General features: G+C 38.5%; 1 non-coding gene across 1 annotated transcript; it reads left to right on the forward strand.

Moving 5' to 3' along the window:
- The first annotated feature begins 19,788 nt into the window (after nucleotides 1-19,788).
- On the forward strand, nucleotides 19,789-19,892 carry LOC141568028 (U6 spliceosomal RNA). Its single transcript, XR_012491042.2, has one exon. It is a non-coding gene; the product is annotated as a U6 spliceosomal RNA (small nuclear RNA).
- Nucleotides 19,893-20,204: the final 312 nt, after the last annotated feature.

The following is a 20,204-nucleotide window of genomic DNA, read 5'->3' on the forward strand; positions in this document are numbered from 1 at the left end:
CACACTACCACCTTACCACCTCTGAAACATAACTGCTCTTACTTATCTGTTCAATAGAGCTGTGTAACTCTACTTCGTAAGAACACATTCTAAAAAATAGCATATTTGACACTGAGCTTTTCCTCCTGATAGAAACCAACAAACCACTCAGTATATGTAGGACCATGTCATCAGCACAGTGAATAATGGATACCTTCTTGTTTGCTCTGTCAAGAGACATAGGATCTCGTTTATCTTAAAAAGTTGACTCAAATTATCATAAGTTAAAATTAAAGACCTGGATATGGCCACATTCAATGCTACCTCAAGTTGGAACTTATCTCAAGGAGCCCACCATGTTTCACAATAGAAATTGTGATAGAGCCACTGGAGAAAAATAAAAAGCCTTGAACCTAAACAGACCCTACCATGTCACTCTAGATACATGCCACAAAAATCTTAAAATGTTCTTAATTTCAACAACAACCACAACAAAAACAAATGACCCATTTAAATAATGGACACAGGACTTGAAGTGGCATTTATCCAAAGATACAAATGGCCAATAAGCACATGAAAAAAATTTCAAAACCACTAATCATTGAGGAAATACAAATCAAAACCACAATGAGATACTGCCTCACACTCATTAGGTAGGCTACTATAAAAAAAGTATTAAAAAATTTTTTTGAAAATAACAGAAAATAACAAATGCTTGTGTGGATGTGGAGAAACTGAAACCTTTGTGTACTGTTGGTAGTAACGTAAAATGGTACAGTCTGTGCAAAACAGTATGGTGGGTTTTTAAAAAGTTAAAAATAGAGTTACCATATGACCTAGAAATTCTACTTCTGGGTATACACCCACAAGAATTCAAAGTAGAGACTCAGATACTTGCACACTCATATTTGCAACAGCATTATTTACAATAGTCAAAAGGTGAAAGCAACCCATGCTCATCAACAGATGATTAGAGAAACAAAATGTGGTGTATACATACATACAATGAAATACTATTCAACTTTAAAAAAAGGAAGTGAATTCTGACACAGCTACATGAATGAACCTTGAGGACATTATGCTAAGTGAAATAAGTCAGTCGATAACAAAACGTTAAATATTGTGTAAGTCCCCACTCATATGATAAAGTAGAATGGTTGTTACCAGTGGCTGGGAGATAGGAGAATGGGGAGTTTTTGTTTAATGAGTATAGAGCTTCACTTTGGCAAGATGAAAAGGTTCTGGAGATTGGTTTCACAACAATGTGAATATACTTAACATAACTTAAAGACGGTTCTGATGGTAAATTTTATGTTAGGTGTATTTTACCACAATTTAAAAATTATTTATTGTTCTTAATGAATTTCTCCATTCAGTAAATATGTCAACAATCAATTGCAGAACTGAGTCCAAAAGCTGCCAGATTCAAGCAGGATGTCAAACCTACTGAACCAGACCTGTGGTTTCATTAAGAAGAAAGCTAATATCGAGTTGCCTTTTGGCAGCTGTTGCATACTATATTTTGAGCCCATCTTCCAGGGCCTTCACCACATCTTTACCAGGCTTAAGCTTTGAGAAGTGAAGACAAGGAGAAAGATGAAGATGAAAGATCACTGGCCCAGAAACCTGGCTCCTCATAATGGCTTTGTTCTTACTCGCTGTATAATTTGGGTCTCTGTGTTTGAGAAAGCTAAAAACATTTCTGACACTGTATTATGATACTGTCTCAACCAGCTAGCCTTGTGGAAGGAGAAGAACCCTCTGATTAACTAGTGATGTTGATAAACTGCTTCCAACTCTCCCCATTATTCCATGCATCAGGAGGAAGTGAGAAATGAAGATGCGCTCAACTTTGGCTGTCACTCTATCTCAAGAGTTCCAGAGGTCTTGGAAGGTAGTCGCTTACTAAGAAACCTTGTTGTAAGGTTTCTACAAACCACCTCCATGTCACAATAAATTAGAGACCATTGGGCAAACACCTCACATTCTCACCCAGGCCCATGCCTACACATTTTATCTGTATCCACTCCAGCAATTCCATCATCCCCTCCATTACAGTGTCAACAGCAGCTCTTGTTGTTGTCCAAGGCTAATCCCTTTGACCCACACTCTGGATCCCATTTCTTCTGCATTCTCAGGAACCATGTTTCAACTATTATTCATTCTCAACCCTATATCTTCACCCATTCCCCTCCTTTTTAGCATGTATATACCAAGGGTGCCAAAAAAAAAAAATGTATACACATGACTTGTATTCATCTTTTGTTATCAATATATATTGAGTATTACAATTTTAATATATCTTTTTCTTTCTTAAAATGTGTATATATATTTTTTGGCACCCTCTGTATATACTCACATCTCACCCATTCTTAAACTAATTTTTAAAAACTCAAAATGCATTTTATATACATATATATATAAATGAATATATAAATGAATAATAAATGAATGAAATAAATAATAAATAATAAATAATAATAAAAATAATAAAAAAATAATAAATATTATTAAATAATAATAAAATTAATAAATTAAATAATAATAAATTAATATAAATAATAATAAATAATAAATAATAATAAATAAATAAATAAATAATAATAAATAAAAAATAAATGAAAAATATATATATATATGAATAATGGAATACAATTCAGCCCTAAAAAGAAGGAAATCTTGCTATTTGCAACAACACGTATGGACCTTGAGAGAGTTATGCTAAGTGAAAAAAGTCAGGCAGGGAAAGACAAATGCTTCATGATCTGACATATATGTGAGATCTAGAAAAAACAAACTCAGAAACAGAGAACAGATTGATGGTTTCTAAAAGTGAAAGGTGCGGGGCTGGGAGAAATTACTGAAGATGCTCAAAAAGGTACAAATGTCCACTTATAAGATAGATAAACTCTGGGGGTATAGTGTACAATACAGCATGATGGATATAACTAACAATACTGTATTGTATATTTGGAAGTTGCTAAAAGAGTAGATCTTAAAAGTTTCCTTCACAAGAAAAAAAAATTGTAACTGTGAGGGTGATGGATGTTAAACTTTTTGTGGTAATCATTTTGCAATATATACATACATCAAATTATTGTGTTGTATACCTCAAACTAACACAATGTTATGTCAATTATATCTCAATAAAACTGGAAGGAAAAAATATTCCTAGACCCTTTAGTTCCCTTTAAAGACTCTCTGTCATTTCACAGCCAGAATTCTTAAAATTTCAGTCCACATTTGTCTTCATTTCCATATCTTCTCAGCCAAATGAAATCTCACTGCAACTAATCTCACCAAAGTTACCACCAATCCTCCTGTCATCTTATGTAAGAGAGATTTTAAATTATCATATTATAGAACTGCTCTGCAGCACAGACCCTGTTGACAAGGCCAAACTCCTTGAAGCATCATCCTGTTTCACCTTGTCCAACCTCCTTGGACTGAGCACTCCTCCACTCCGATGGCTATTATCAGTTCCTCTAATTGGGGGCCATATTACTCCCTCTTCATCCCACAGTCCCATAATGCAGCGTAATGTTAATATTGAGTAAACATTGAGAAATACTTGGTGATAGATTGGTTTAACTAATGCAGTGGTTCTCAACCCTGGCTGCTCATTAAATTCATCAGGAACTTTTACAGGGATAGCAATATCTCAACTGGTAGTATGTCTGATTTAATTGGTCCTGGGTGAGCCCCAAGCAACAGTATTTTCTAAAAGTTTCTCAGGTGAGGAGAGATCCAAGCTGGTGGAGTAGATAAACACTGTGCCTGCATCCTCCCATGAACACACATTAAAATTACAGCTAAATTATAGAACAATCAACTGGAGAACTATCTGAAGGCTAGCCAAACAGAAGTCCTGTGACTAAAAATATAAGAAGCCCCATCGAGACTGGTGAGAGGGGCAGAGAAGCAGAATATGCCCCAAGCCTCCATGTGGCAGCTGAGAATCAGGAGGGATATCTCAGCCATGGAGGTTCCCCCCAGGGGATCAAGGGAGCCCATCCCCCCACACCAGGCTACCCTGCCCAGAGTACTGGTGCTGGGAAAAGGAGCCCCCACAATAACTAGCTGTGAAAAACAGTGGGTATTCCAATGATCTGGGTGGAATAGAAAGCTGTGAGAAATCCATACGTCCTCTTAAATGGCCTTCACACAGGCTCATTTGCTCACAGGCTATCACCTTGTGTTCCAGTGGAGGAATGGTGACTCAGGGGGTGTCAGAGACATGGGGGGTGGCAGACTGAAGTGTGTGGCTTTGGGAGAGAGACTGGAAGACAGTCAGCATTTTCCCTGTGTTAGGTCCTCTTCCCATGCAGCTGTCAGGTGGGTGCCATTTTTCCTGTGTTGAACCCTCCCCCACAGGCCAAATCTGAATCTGATTGGCCTGGTGAGCTTGGCTGCTCCACCCAGCTGACTCCCTGGGACTGTGTCCCACCCAACTCCCCCAACACTGGAGGCACTTTCTCCCCAAGCAGCCAGCCCCTCCCGCATTGCACTCTTTCTTGGAAAACTATCAAAATCTGGCAGGCACCCGGCAAATGGTGACTGGCCTCAGTGTGCTCTGTGACTTTTGCTGAGGATCTTCAGGCTCAGCACTTGCACCAAACCAGAGTCTACATTAACCTGGTGACCACAACTCTTCCCATCTAGTGACTCCCTGAGACCCTGCCTCACCCAACTTGCATTCTGCACAAGGCTCTATCAATGGCTGAACCTTAAGGGAGCTAGCAGGTGGCAGCAGGCCTCAGAGTGTCCTGATTTTTTGCAGAGCTACCCCAGGCCTGGTACTGGTGGCAGATGTCCTTGGTTCATAGCCTGGCCTCTCCCACGTATCTCTAGGTTTAGCACAGGCAGTGAATAACTGCAGATCACTTTGTAACTCCTAGCAGGTGGTCCCCAGCTGGTCACAGGAATTGGGTGACCTGGGCCTGTACTGGAGCCCCTCCCAAGAGGCCCCAGAACCAATATACTTGGAGGGTGGCTTCAGACCACAACAGAACACTGCCCAATTAGCCCCATAATAGGCACACATGAATGGTAGTCTCAACAGGCATCAGAGCCCACTGGGGTGAATCTCACTCAGTGGGGTAAGCCCCCCGTACAGCAATCTGTAAGCTGTGGGCCTGGCCAAACCCCACAGGCAGTCAGCCTAAGGGTCAATCCCACACACTGACATGTCAATAGCAATCAAGGTTCCACTATAACAGGAGGACACACACAACCCACACAAGGGACACTCCTGGAAGCACCCAGCTCAGGTGACCAGGAAGACTGTATCTTTGGGCCCCACAGAGCACCTACTGCATAAAGCCATCTGGCCAAGACTGGGAGACATAGAAAATCTACCTCATACATAGAAACAAACACAGAAAGGCAGCCAAAATTAGGAAACAGAGAAATGGGTCCCAAATGAAAGAACAGGACAAACCTCCAGAAAAAGAACAAAATGAAATGGAAGTAAGCAATCTACCGGAGACAGAGTTCAAAACAATGGTTATAAGGATACCTAAAAGACTTAGTGAGAACTTCAACAAAGAGATAGGAAGCATGAAAAAGGACATAGAAACCATTAAAAACAACCAGTCAGAATTGAAGAATACGGTAACTCAAATGAACAATGTACTAGAAGAAGTCACCAGCAGATTAGATGAAGCAGAGGATCAAATCAGTGATTTGGAAGACAAGGTAGCAGAAAACACCCAATTGGAACAGCAAAAAGAAAAAAAGAATCCCAGAAAAATGAGCAGTTTAAGAGACCTCTGGGACATCAAGTGCAACGACATTCGCATGACAGGGGTACCAGAAAGAAAAGAGAGAAAGCAAGGGATTGAGAACCTATTTGAAGAAATAACGACTGAAAACTTTCCTAACCTGGCAAAGGAAATAGACATACAAGTCCAGGAAGACCAGATATCCCAAACAGGATGAACCCAAACATGTCCACACCTAGACACATTACAATAAAAACGGCAAAGGTTAAAGTCAAAGGGAATCCTAAAAGCAGCAAGAGAAATGCAACTAATTACCTACAAGGGAGCTCCCATAAGACTGCCAGCTAATTTTTCAACAGAAACTTTGCAAGCCAGAAGGAGTGGCACAGAATATTCAATGTGATGAAAAGCAAAGACCTACAACCAAGACTACTCTACTAAGCAAGGCTATCATTTAAAATCCAAGGACAGATAAAGAACTTCCCAGACAAGAAAAAGCTAAAGGAGTTCATCACCACCAAACCAGTATCACAAGGAATGTTAAAAATACTTCTTTAAGACGGAAAGAAAAAAATCATAATTATGAATAATAAAATGACAATAGCTACATATCTACCAATAATCACTTTCAATGTAAATGGATTAAATGTTCCAATCGAAAGACACAGGTGGCTGAATGGATAAGAAAACAAAACCCTTACATATGCTGCCTACAAGAGACTCACTTCGGATTGAAAGACACACAGACAGTAAAGGGATGGAATAAAGATATTTTGTGAAAATGGAAAAAAAACAAAAAATCTGGGGTAGCAATACTTATACCAGATAAAATAGACTTTAAAATACAGGCTTTAAGAAGTGACAATGAAGGACCCGATAATCCCATTTCAGGGTATTTATTTGAAGTAACCCATAGCACTACTTCAAGGAGATATGTGCATCCATATGTTTATTGCAGCATTGTTTACAATGACCAAGATGTGGAGGCAGCCTGGGTGTCCAACAATTGATGAATGGATAAAGGGGTTGTGATACATATATACAATGGAATATTGCTCAGCCATTAAAGGGAATGGGTTCTTGCCATCTGCAGAGACATGAATGGAGATGGAGGGTGTTGTATTGAGCTGAGTAGAGTACATCAGACAGAGAAAGACATATGCAATGTGATTTCACTTATATATGGAATCTAAAGACAAAATTAACAAACAAACAAAACAAACGGAAACAAATTCATAGATACAGAGAACATTTTGATGGTTGCCAGATAGGAGGGTATTGGAGTTGTGGATAAAAAAAAGGGAAGGGATTAAGATGTCTAAATTGGATGTTACAAAGTAGTCATGGGATGTAGGGTATAGCATAAGGAATATTGTCAATAATATTGCAATAACTATGTGTGGTGCCAGATGGGTACTATATTTGTTGGGGTAATAGATGAGAGGTGGTTGGGGGACAGGGTGAAAAAGGTGAAGGAATTAAGAAGTACAAATTGGGAGCTACAAAACAGTCATGGGGATGTAAAGTAAAGCACAGGGAATATAGTCAATGATATGGTAATAACTATGTATAGTGCTAGGTGGGTATTAGATTAGTCAGGGGGATCACTTCTAAAATTACATAATGTCTAACCAATATGCTATATACCTGAAATTAATATAAAATAATATTGAATGTCAACAGTAATTGAAAATTTTAAAAAGGGGGGAAAAGGTGAAGTGTAACAAGAGGTCCAAATTTCCAGGTATAAAACAAGTAAGTCATGGGGATGTAATGTACAGCATGGGGAATATAGTCAGTAATATTGTGATAGCATGGTACAGTGTCAGATGGGTGCTGGACTTATGGTGATCACTTCTGTAGGCATATAAATGCTGAATAAGTATGGTATACACTTGAAACTAATGTGATATTGTATGTTAGCTATATTTTTAATAAAACTCTTTCTAAAATATTTTTTAAATAAATAAATAAAAGCTTCCCAGTGAGTTTTCGTGCTCTCAGGTAAACTTGTCACCCCATGCTAATACTATAAGGACAGGAAATTTGCAAAATGCATACATGTCATTTTAGAACTTAACCCTTTAGTTAGTGTTTAGCTTTAGTGGAACTTTAGAATTCTGAGATAAAGCAAATTTCAAAGGTCTCCTTAAAAGTTTACAGTAGAGAGTTGCTTAAAATGGGCTCATCCATGGTCATCTCTGATCTGCAATCCCAGGAGATTTCTCTCACCCTCACTCAGTCATGAGCCAAAGACACCAACCAATTCACAAATTTTGTCGGATGAACAAATGGTCCTGATAGCTACGAACACAGGAATTTTTTTTTCCTTTCCCTTCTGAGTCTGCCAGGATTCTTGGGAGTGCCTTTACTCCACCCAGCCCCCAGTTTCCAAGAACCAACAGGCCCAGACCCTTCCAGAAGCTCTGGCCTTCCCTCTCTCTTCTGCCTTGAGGGTGCAGAGTCTGCTGCATGCCTGGCTCAGCCGACAAATCCTGCCTGTTACTGTTTATGAGGGAGGAGTCTCTCACAGGGATGGCGTGACCAGAAAGACATATTCACACCAAGACAGTTTTGCTTCGTGTGTTTAATTATTTGATTGTGGTTGTGGTTTTGAGGGGTTTTAGAGTGAAGAGGCGGGGAAGAAGTTGGTCAAAAGAGGGCTAGAAGGGAAGAAACAAAATGACTATTAAAAAGCTGTGAGTCCCAACCACACTAAGAAAAATTCATCCACCAGGCCCACCTGTTCCTTCTATATTTTGTTACACACACATCCAACTGCCCACCCACTTATTCTAGAGAGGGAGGAAGAGAGATCAGAAAGAGAGATAATATTTCAGAACTGCATCTTGAATTGTGACCCACCTGTTGTTTTAAGATAATTTGGACAGTCATCTTAGTAGCAAGGGAACTAAGTCCTAAAGGTCTGAACAGAGATTGTGGAAGATTCTGGAATCTCATGTTGCCAGAATATTCAGGAGGCCTAGATATTCCTTCTCTACCAGATCCTTCTCAGCAAAACTACAGTCTCACCAGGAAGAAGAAAAAAAAAATACTCCAAAGTTTAATTTGTGGAAACTGAGCCCTTAATCCAAAAGCCAAGATAAGATTGTATACGGTATTTCACATTGGGAATGACTTAAGAACAAAGAATTTGTGCTCCTATTAGTAGATATCAGAGTCTAGATGTTTTACATATTGGAAGACTGAGCTAAAGGGAAGGAAAAGAGGGGCAAAGAGGGGAAAGAACAACTATTTGCAAAGGGCAGCAAATTCAATCAAGGAGTGATTATTGCAAAACATATGGCACTGGTCCTAGTGTTCGCCGGAGGCAAAGGTTGCTGTGCTTGTGATTTTAATCTTGTTTGTCCCCCTTCTCTACTATGAGAAAAGGGTAAAAGTTGTTCCCTGTAGGAGAGTGAAACTATGAGTAGTGGGTGACCATTATGGGAAACGGATTTCAGTTTTGTCAGAAGGGCTGCCTGGGAAGATAACAAGATTCCCACACTCTGAATATTCACAGGCAGCATAAGTGCTGCTTCAAGTTGGAGGAGGGGAACAAATTAGAACCATTGGGTCTTTAAGATGCCTTTTGGACTAGAGAATCAATGGTGGCAGCAACATAGATTACTAAAATTGTCCTTAATCAACAAATACACTACATCTAAATTGTGCTTCCTCATTCCACTTTAACCTTTTAAAATAAAATAAGTTCATTGGCAAATTTTAAAGATCTATTCAGTACTTAGCACAGTGATAGGTTTTGTAAAGATGAGAAAAAAGCTATTGCACTTGAGAACCAGATTAGAGAGAAAGCTAAAGAATGGAGTCATCTAAATAGGAAAAAAGAAAGGAAAAACAAAGTGGAAAAAATAGAAAAATCAGAAAATTCCAGAACCCTTGGAACCTTTTCTTTCTCCCTAATATTAATAACAACCATGAGGTCTTCTTCTTTGTAAAAAAGCAGACTGCCCCAACGTTCTGCCTGGGTACTCCCTTGCTTGATTTGTTTTCACCCAAGGGTAGGGAGGGCAAAACCAGAGTGAGGTGTCTGCTGGGTTTCAGCCACACTTTCAAATTTTCCTAGCTCACACTCTGTGTGGACTTTATAGCCAGCTGCCGCTCCTTGGTGATTAATGGAGCGCCACTGAAACCTGTTCTCTGCTCCTCCCACCTGGAGCAAGAACTGGGGATTCTCAGGATGGAGTTGAGAGACCAGTATAAAGAAGGCTTATATGTGGTAAAAGATGACAGGGTAATGAAGACTTGACACCTTGCTTACCGTGGGATCCCTGAGTTAAGTTCTTCTGGACCTGGGGAGCAGTATACTGCCCTTATCAAATCCCACATATTCTTGCTGGGCAAATAGGGTCTTCAAATCTTACCCTTCCCAGGCCTGCTGTGGACCACAACCCATCCTCCACACAACCTTCAGGTCTTTCTAAATTACGACCTGATCCTGGTTCTTCCTTGACTGAGTTATTTCCGAGGGTCTCTTTCTCCTAAATACTGACTTGTTTAAACAGAATTCAGGGCCCTTCAAGATCCAGCCTTTGCCTCTTTCTCCAATCTCATTTCTCACCATCCCAGGTCTCCAACTTTTGCAAATAAGTCAAAAGTTTTATATTTCTGTCTTTGTGTGTATTTTTCGCTCTTTCCAGGGTTTGACCACCTGATGAACCCTACGGGTGTGATCAATCCTGGGTTTTTCCTGAGTTAGAGTAATGAGGGGCCAGTTCCCCTGGGGCTGTATATGAGTGAAGCCATGAGGAACTGGCATGCTCTTGCTCATTTTATTGTTGCCAGTATGCAAACACCTAGGCACTCCAGATCTCACATTTTATGGGGAATTAGCAAAGCAACACCTCTTTCCAAAACAGTGCGGTTGGCCCTCTTTTGCCTAGAGGGAAGATGATGGAGAAAGATTTAAGGTGATACTATTCCTTAAATGTCCCTGAAGAGGAGACCACCCTCATCCCAGAAGAGTCTAGATAACAAAGGCCCACACTCTATTAAAATAAGTATGTTCTTGTAGAGAGCATAGGGCATAAAATTAGCCCCCCTTCCTCTCAGTCTTTCTACTTCTCTCCATCTCACCACCACCATTTCCACCAAGTTTAGTGTTTCATGGTCGCTGGACTTGGATTAAAGATTTAACATAAAATAATCAAATTATTTTGAATTTTCATTTCTTCAAATCTTTCAAGTCACATATGAGTATATATACACACACATACACACACACACACACACACACACACACATACTGGAGAAAATATATGTCTTTATCTGACAGACATTTCTGATACCATTTATTTTAGGTACTATGTAATGTGTTTTATATTAAAAATTCCATCACTAGTTATTTGCTTATTCTTCATCTTTGTAGAGTGTGTCATCTTTTCTTCTTGAGCATATATTATATTTGATCCTTGCATAAATCCAAAAGCATAGCCACAAATCCAGTCTACTCTGTCCCCTAAACATTTCTCAGATGTTTCCTTTCCCTTCTGCCTCTGCCTTAGTGCAGGCCTTCAACAATCTTTACCCAGACTTTTATTGTAGCATTCTGATCAGACAGCTGACAGGCAGAATCCTGTTTTGCTTTTTTGCCCTTTGCACCATCACCCACCAAAGTCCATTTCCCACCGCCCCAGACCTTTCTAAATTACAATCCAATCCTACCTAGAGGATATTATGCTAAATAAAATAAATCAGACAGAGAAAGACAAATATCATATGAACTCACTTATATGTTGACTCTAAAGAACAAAATAAACGAACAAACAAAACAGATACATAGATACAGAGAACTGATGGTTGCCAGATGGGAGGGAATTGGGGGTTGGGGTGAAATGGAAAAGGGATTAAGAAGTACAAATTGGTAGTTACAAAATAGTCACAGGGATGTAAAGCATAAGGAATATAGACTATAATATTGTAATAACTACGTATAGTTCCAGGTGGGTACTAGACTAGTCAGGGGGATCATTTTGTAAATTATGTAAGTGTTTAACCACTATGCTGTACATCTGAAACTAATATAAAATAATATTGAATGTCAACTGTAATTAAAAAATTTTAAAAGGGGGAGGAAAGATGAAGGGGGGGGGAAAGGTGAAGGGGAATAAGAGATTCAAATTTCCAGGTATATAACAAATAAGTCATGAGGATGTAACATACAGCATAGGGAATATAGTCAGTAATATTGTGATGGCATGGTACAGTGTCACATGGTTGCTGGACTTAATAGTGATCACTTCTTTAGGTATATAATTGTTGAATAACTATTGTGTACTCCTGAAACTAATATATTGTATGTTAGCTACATTTTAATAGAAATCTTTTTTAAAAATTTTTAATAGAAAAAGAATGAATTTCAATTGTAACAAATACTATGGGGAAGAAGTAAAAATTTATAAATAGGGTATATTTATTATTTTTTATTATTAGTCATACCTGGGTTTCCTCTGTGACAAAAAGAGAAAATTGTTTACCAATCTCTCAGGAATGTTGTAAGATTTAAATAATTTGGGTGGCTAAAGCTACAGCTCCGTAAGATTCAGCCAAAGTGTTTAATGTTCTTTGTTTAGAATTAAGTAAAATCAGCGCATAAAACTGCAGCTCATACTCTAAATAGCACTTTATTACATAAAATTTGTCTCACAACAACAACAGGGAACTGGCAGAATAGCCTTTCTTTTATTCAACATTTTTTTTCCACCAGTTGCTCAGCAATTTTTAGAATAGCCTTCAGAGAATCTCACTAGCAGCACGATAGACTCACGTGGATTCTAAACTCATAATTATTCAAATCATATTTTGTTTTAGTAACCCAAACATTCTTTTTTTGTATTGAATAAATATATTTCCTTCTCTTGTTTTGGATACTCAGCAGTTTCTTAACCACTAAGACAATTTCCCTTTTTTGACCATTCTAACAGACATTCATGCAACAATGCAAGAGACTCCATGAAATGCTGTCCTAATTAAAACAGTGCCTAGAATCAAGAGTTTAAACATGCAAATTACAGGACTCCCCAGTCACTACAAGATTTTTCTCTGCAAAGGAGACAATCTTGTACGGTAGGTAAAGCAGAGGATTAATAACAGATAAGATGAACCAGGTCCTGATCTGATGTTTGCTTTGCCACCTCTCCCAACCTCAATATTTTCATTCTCAGATTTGAGATAACCTACCCCATTGGGGTTATTAGGAGTAAATCAAGCCATGCCTGCGAAATCAGTTTGTAGCGAGGTTTATATAAGTGTCGCTGTTATTACAATGATGATAAGTTACCAATTCTGGATACCCTTCCCAAGAAATATACATGGGGCAGGAAGTTGGGGGTTGGAGAGATCAATAGGGACTCGGCACTGTCCAAGTTGTTGAAAGGATTGGGGCCAGAAGGGAAAGGGTGAAAATTAAATTTGGGAAAAATGCTAGGGAGGCAATAATATTGGCCTACCACAGAGTGGTATGAAGGAAACAAAGCAACTAAAATGTACTTAGCAAAAATTAATTTGCAGAAAACATAAAGATTTGTATTTGCGTGTTTTAAATGAACTGATCCTTTGGGGAGTGTTTGCCAGAGTTGAAAGCATTGTCATTGGATCTTGGCCCTTTCAGGACAATGTCAAGTAAGACAGTTTAGTTACCCACACATGCTTTTGCCAAAACAGACAGGATGCTGTCTACGAAGAGAGGTGCCTCAGGTTGTTTGCTTTTAACAGGCTCACCTTTACCTATGCGTCCCAATTATGTTTGTTTTTCCTCAGTGTCCACTGTTAAATCTAGTCTCATGACTGTCTTACGTAGGAGGAGTGCGATCAGTAATGGAGAGTAATGTTGATGCCATCAAATAATGTTATTCAGCAGGCAGAAGTATAGAACTTATTATTTCTATTGTATGCCAGATATTTTGCACATGGATTATTATTCAATCCATGCAAGTTATAGGTGATAACATTTTACAAGGGAGAACGCAAAGGCTTGACAGATTGAATAACATACTTAAAGCCAAACAGCCACAAAATTCTCACTCAACTGTAAGTGGCTCCCGTGCCAATGCTACTTGGCAGACAAGAGAGACTGTGCAGGACTTTATGTTGTACCCAAGTAATTCCTTAGCTAAAAACTTGAGTAAAACTTTCTGGGCTTGGTGATAGCAGGTGTTGGGGTACTGTCCTCTAGAGAGACAAAGGAAGGTTAGAGATCTTCACCCACCTCCTTCACATTTGAACTTTAGTGACTTATTAGCGGAGAGTAACACTGGATTATCCTGTTCTATCAATATAAAGCCAGACAACCACTTGAAAGAGAGAGATAAAGATGATTCCATGGGTTGGACCCGACACTTCTAAGGTTCCTTCCATCTGATATTCTATAAGTCCCAAATTTTTAGTGACCTTTTCTAATTTTTCAGACCTAAAGATAATTATGTCTCATTATTTTAAGAAAAGTAAAAATTTCTACTAAGTTCCTCAACCCCAGAAATAGATAGAAAATTGTCCATTTTGTGAAATCTTTTCTTCAAAAAGAAAGCACAGCAATCTCTTGTCCTTGTAACAGTTAACACTTGGGTCACTGAAACATGCTGAAACATATTTGCAGTCTGCCACAAAGTTTGGGGGTACTGCTCCCACCCTCTGAATCTCCCAAGGTCAAAATAACACCTGGGAAATGGTAGCTCTCTGAAATTTCATGTTTCTCAGGACTACTAATTACATAAGTTATTCATCAATCAATGAAATTTAAGAGAGAAAATCCTCAGCTACCACCACTCCTTTAGCTAAAAGGAGCTCAGTTTAATTCTAGAGCTTATAGAACAGAAAGATGCTACAAACATTGACACCAAACCTACCTTTTGGAGACCTACACCACACCTGGAGAACTCAAGCAACCTTTTGAAATTCAACTCATAGCAGAAAGCAGGTTAAGAGACAGTATGTCCACATATCTGTTTACCTCTTCAAGCAGCTGTCCATCTTTTAATCTGTTCTCCCCTATTCCATTTGTACAACCACCATGTCACACTTGTCCAAACTTTAGGTTGGCATTACCCTTACAACCAGATGTAAGTCATAGCAGGAGGGTGCAATGGTACAAACCCAACTCACCCCACAATGCATTGGTGGTGCAGTGGTGATGGACATTATAGGAGTAGTGCTCCACAAACTCAGGTCAGCAGAATGCTTATCCCAGCAGAACTTAAGGTTGGGCTTTTCAGCTCACTCCTGATAATTCTCCTCAGCCTGACTCCTTCTTGAGTGCCACCTTTGCTTTCCACTCATGGGTGTTTTCCACAAGATTAAATAGACTTCCAGACACTGCACACAGATGAGGTTTGAGACAGAAAAATGCAGTTTTAGGAAACTGTTTTTATAAAGATACACTGGTCCATCAACAAACTCGGAATGCCAAGGACTCCTTTGCGAACGATCACGTAGTCTTGTTTAGCTCCAACAATCCAAAGAAAGAGAGAATTTCCCTTCATTGTGCATCAGAACCATCCGGAGAGATTATTCAAAATATAGCTTCCCAGGGTCTACCCCCAGCCTACTGAACGAGAATCACCAGGGGTAGAAACCAGAGATATCTGTTTTAACAAGCTGCCTACTTGATCCTACTGAAAATGCAAATTTGAGAAACATTGCTATGGCCTAACTTGGCAATATGAAAATATGAAAGCATGGTGCTAAACACTTTCTTTACAACTTGGATCTTTCTTAGAATATCTGAAGAGATAACCATTTTCTTTCCAGAAAGCTCCAAGCTTACACTTGCAGCATTCCACAGGGAGGAGACAGAGTCTCACCCAGACCCTAACCTGGTCATGATGAGATGAGGATACATCTTTCCCCACCTGTTCTCACTCGTGGGCAGGAGCTGACTGGTCATAATTGTGGTTGCTTATTTGATAAAAATCATATACTATGTCAGTGTTTGGGTTTTTTTGCAATGAAATGTCATGATTAGTCGACCAGAATATTTTTCAGAAGATATAATGTTTCACTTGCACAAGGAAAGATGAAATCTCTGACTCCATGGCAAATATGTTGAACCCAAACACCTTGGGACTAAGATTCCTGAGGTAAAAGTTCATAAAGTTAATATGACACTGAACACAACAGAAAAGCAGTGACTAACAGTGTGACCTGTAGCCAGACCAGACCTGAGCACACTGTGATAGTTTCTCTGAGCCTCAGTGGAGGGGAAGCTCAAAGCCAGTTAGCCACTAATGGGAAATTCATGTTCACTTTCGACATCACGTTTTTCCCTTTTTTACTTCCACAGTTGCAAGTTGAGTTTCTATACGCAAGCAGACAGCCATGGGTGAGCCCAGCTGAAGTAATGCCAAATGACCACATCACACAAAAATAGATGCACAGTGACCAATAGAAAGCAGGAGAGAACTTCAAGTGGTCACACAAAACAAGATCATCAGCTTCTCGTGAAATGAGAGAATACTTGATCAAAAATTTTCCAAAACATAAATTTAAAACAGATTTATGAAAATTATTAAATTGCAAAGGTAATAATACATTAAAAACTCTATTCATTGACGAATTCAGCAAATGTTTATTAAGCACCTATCATGTGGCAGGCACTAGTGCTAGGCACCGAGGGTTCAAAGGTGAATAAGAGACAGATTTGATCTCAGAGAGCTTGGTTTCTAGTAAGTGGGAAACAAAAATTGTATAGGTGTTATAAAAGGTATGCAAACAGGTAACTGTGGGGACAAAAGAGGGAAGAGTCAAGCAGTCTTTGGGAAGAAGGCAGAAGATAGACTGTGTTGAGTCTTCAATAATGAGTAGGTGTTCACTGAACAGAAAAAGTGAGGAAAGACTTTCAGGGCAGCATGAACAAAAGCATGAAGACATAAAACATATGGCATATTTGGAAAATGTCAAATAATTTGGGATAACTGGCATATCATAGAATGTAAGGAACAAGAGCCAATAAGGATGGTTCTGAAGAAGTAAGCAGGGGACCTCACAAATAGCTATGAATGATATGCTAAGGAGCTGAGGCTGAGTAGGATGCCATTGAAGAGTTTTAACTTGTAAGAGTCTTAGAAAGTTCATTCTAGTTAAAATGTAGAGATTAAATATAAGCAAAAAAGTATTAGAGGCTTGGAAACCAGTATGGAGGCCATTGTAATGATCTCGACAAGATCATGAAACCTGAATTAAGGCAACGGTAGTGAAATAGAGATGTGTACAGATGTTAGAGCTGTTAAGAGAGTAGAACCAATAGGCTATTGACAAAAAACCCAGCTGACCTATAGATAAGAGCAGAATAGAAATACTAGATATCAAAAAATGCTAGTAGACATTGAAGTTCTGGCCAAGCCAGAGTGGCGAGACATTATTACCAATTTATAACACATCAAGCATCCATGTGAGATACCAGAAAAGATTAGAAGCATGCTCTAGGGCAGGGGTGTCCAAACTTTTTTCAACGTTTTTTACCAAGGGCCATAAGCGGTAAAATACACAAACAGCTGGGCCACTCGCTCGAGGTGAAGTACATATTGCCTCACCTGGTTTATTTAAGTAAACTAAATATATTTTTGGAATTTGCTGCTGGCCAATTAACAATGGATTGCGGGCCACAGTTGGCCCGCGGGCTGCAGTTTTGACACCCCTGCTCTAAGGTATGGTCCACTCCAGGCCCTCCCTAATAAAGTCTAAAACCAAGCCTTTAAAAGATCTGCAGTGAAACCTGAATTTGGAGGTTGAGACCAGCCAAGATAGAGGAGCTTGGGAAACATATTGAGCTTTCCAAAGGTGTACCCTAGCAAAGCATAAAGACAAGCCTACAGTAGTACAAGGTAATCAACCAGTAAATGAGCTGCCTAATGAAAGAAAAGGCAACACTTCTCAAAAAAAGATCACAAAAATCCATAACCTATATATTCGTCACCAATAATGTTCAGTCCACAATAAAAATAAAAATTACTAGACGTGTAAAAAGAATAAAAAGGCAAACGTGACCATAGGGTCAAAGGAAAAGCACTGGTCCCAACATGACTGAGGTGATAGATTAGAAAATAAAGACTTTAAAGTAGCTGCTATAAACATGGATCAAAGAATCAAACATATATAGATTCAAATAATTAAGAAAATATGGACTTAATGAATAAAAAGATAGGGAATCTCAGCAGAGAAATGTAAGCTATAAAAAAGAGCTAAATGGAAATTTAGAACTGAAAAGTACAGTCACAAAAAAATTCACAGTAGATAAGAGATGGGAAAAGAAAGTGGTGAACTTGAACATAGAAAAACAGATCTATAGAAATTGTTCAAACTAATGACTGGAGAGAAAATAGATTAAGAAAAATAAACAGATCCTTAGAGACCTGTAGAACAACAGAAAATGATCTAAATATGTGTAATTAGAGGCCCAGAAGGAGAATAATGTAAGAATGGGACAAACAGAATTTTTAAGAAATAAAAAGCCAAGCCACAGAGTGGGAGAAGATTTTATAATACACATATCTCACAGTGGACTTATATCCAGAATAAATTTTAAAACTTTTACGACTCAATAATAATACAATCTGATTATTTTTAATGGGCAGAAGATCTGAAGAGACACTTCACCAAAGATATATAAATGGCTAATAAGGACAAGAAGAGATGTTCAATCTCATTAGTTATCAGAGAACTGCAAATTAAAGCTCAAATAAGATACCATTAGAAAGGCTAATATCTAAAAGGACTGACAACACCAAGTTTTGAGAAAGATGGAGAATAATTAGGTCTCTTCTATGTTGCTATTTAAGGGGAACATGGTACAATCACTTTGGAAAACAGTTTGACAGTTTCTTTTAAAGTTAAACATACACTTATGGACCTCCTACTCTTCTGCTAGGTATTTACCGAAATAAAATAAGAACATACATCCACATAAAGACTACTCATAGCAACTTTATTCACAATAGTCAAAAACTGGAACAACCCAAATATCTACCAGTGGCTAGTGAATTATGTTATTAACATAATAAAATACTACTCAGCAATAAAAATATATATTAATAAGTGCAACAATGTGGATGAATCTCAAAAACATTATGCTGAGTGAAAGACGCTCAACACAAAAAGTACATAGTGTAATATTCTATTCATATGAAGTGCTAGAGAGGTAAAACTAATCTGTAGTGACAAAAATCAAATCAATGGTTGCCCAGAGCCATGGGTGAAAGGAGGGATTGACTGCAAAGGATATGTATGAGGAAACTTTCTGCTATGATGAGGATGTGTTATATCTTGATTGTGGTAATGGTTACACAGATGTATACATTTTATTGAGCTATACATTTAAAAGGTATGCATTTTATTGTATATTAATTATACCTCACAAAGTTGATTTTCAAAAGTATACATGCCTCACTCTTTAAATTAGAAGTTTTACCTTCTTCATCATCCTATAATGAGTCATTCAGCAGTAAATTTTATAAGCAACAAGTTCTTTATGAATCACACACAAGCACTCCAAATTAACGTCTAACCAGTCGTTTGTGTTACATGTGCATGACTGGAGAAACAGATGCCCGTTAAACTAATAAAATCCCTGTCCATCATCTGTTTAATTCTAGGCTGCAGAAGAAACTGTAACTTTAGTTCTCATCTTCCTAAGTGTCCTCAGTAACTATTTGTAGATCGATTCCTAAAGGGTGTGAGTGTCTATACTGATTTTATAAATGAGTTCTACCATCCAAAATCTTAGCTGCTGCAGAGCTTAGGGGTACATTGCCTGCAAAACCTGACCCAGTCTCATAGCAGAAGTAAATGGTTCAAGTCTGACTGCATAGTGAACCAATGATACTGCTGGTTCAGATAAACTGAACTAATAACCTCCCCCTGCTCAAGGACCCTCTTATAAACTTTTTGAAAACACAGGCAATAGGGAAGCTAGACTTTCCTTTCCTTTAAATTTCCCTATCTGTTGTGGAAAACTGATAGACAAGAGCAAGACAACATTAACAAAAGGCACCGGTAGCCTGTGCAATCACCACGTGTGCTAAGCCACGTGTTCCCATTTCCTCCCTTACTGATTGGGATTCTTACTGATAGCAGGGTGCTTATTCTGGCGGCACTTAGGCTAAAATTGGAATGATACAGAGATTAGTACAGCCCCTGGGCAAGGAAGACACACAAACTTGTGAAACATTCCATATGTTTATGTGTAAAAACTTAAAAAAAAAAAAAACTCATAGAGAAAGAGAACTGATTTGTGGTTATCAAGGTGGGGGCTGGGAAGTGGGGGAATTGGAGGAAGGTGGTCAAAAGGTACAAACTTTCAGTTATAAAATAAGTAAGCACTGAGATGTAATGTAGAACATGACGACTATAGTTAGCACTGCTGTATGGTATATTTGAAAGTTGCTAAGATAGTAGATCCTAAAAATTTTTATCACAACTGAAAAAAAAATTTTTTTCTAACTATATGAGGTCATGGATGTTAACTAAACTTACTGTGGTGACATTTTGCAA

The sequence above is a fragment of the Rhinolophus sinicus genome, chromosome 17, assembly GCF_057876585.1.
Source record: "Rhinolophus sinicus isolate RSI-liver-muscle chromosome 17, RSI-T2T, whole genome shotgun sequence".
NCBI classification, from domain to species: domain Eukaryota; kingdom Metazoa; phylum Chordata; class Mammalia; order Chiroptera; family Rhinolophidae; genus Rhinolophus; species Rhinolophus sinicus.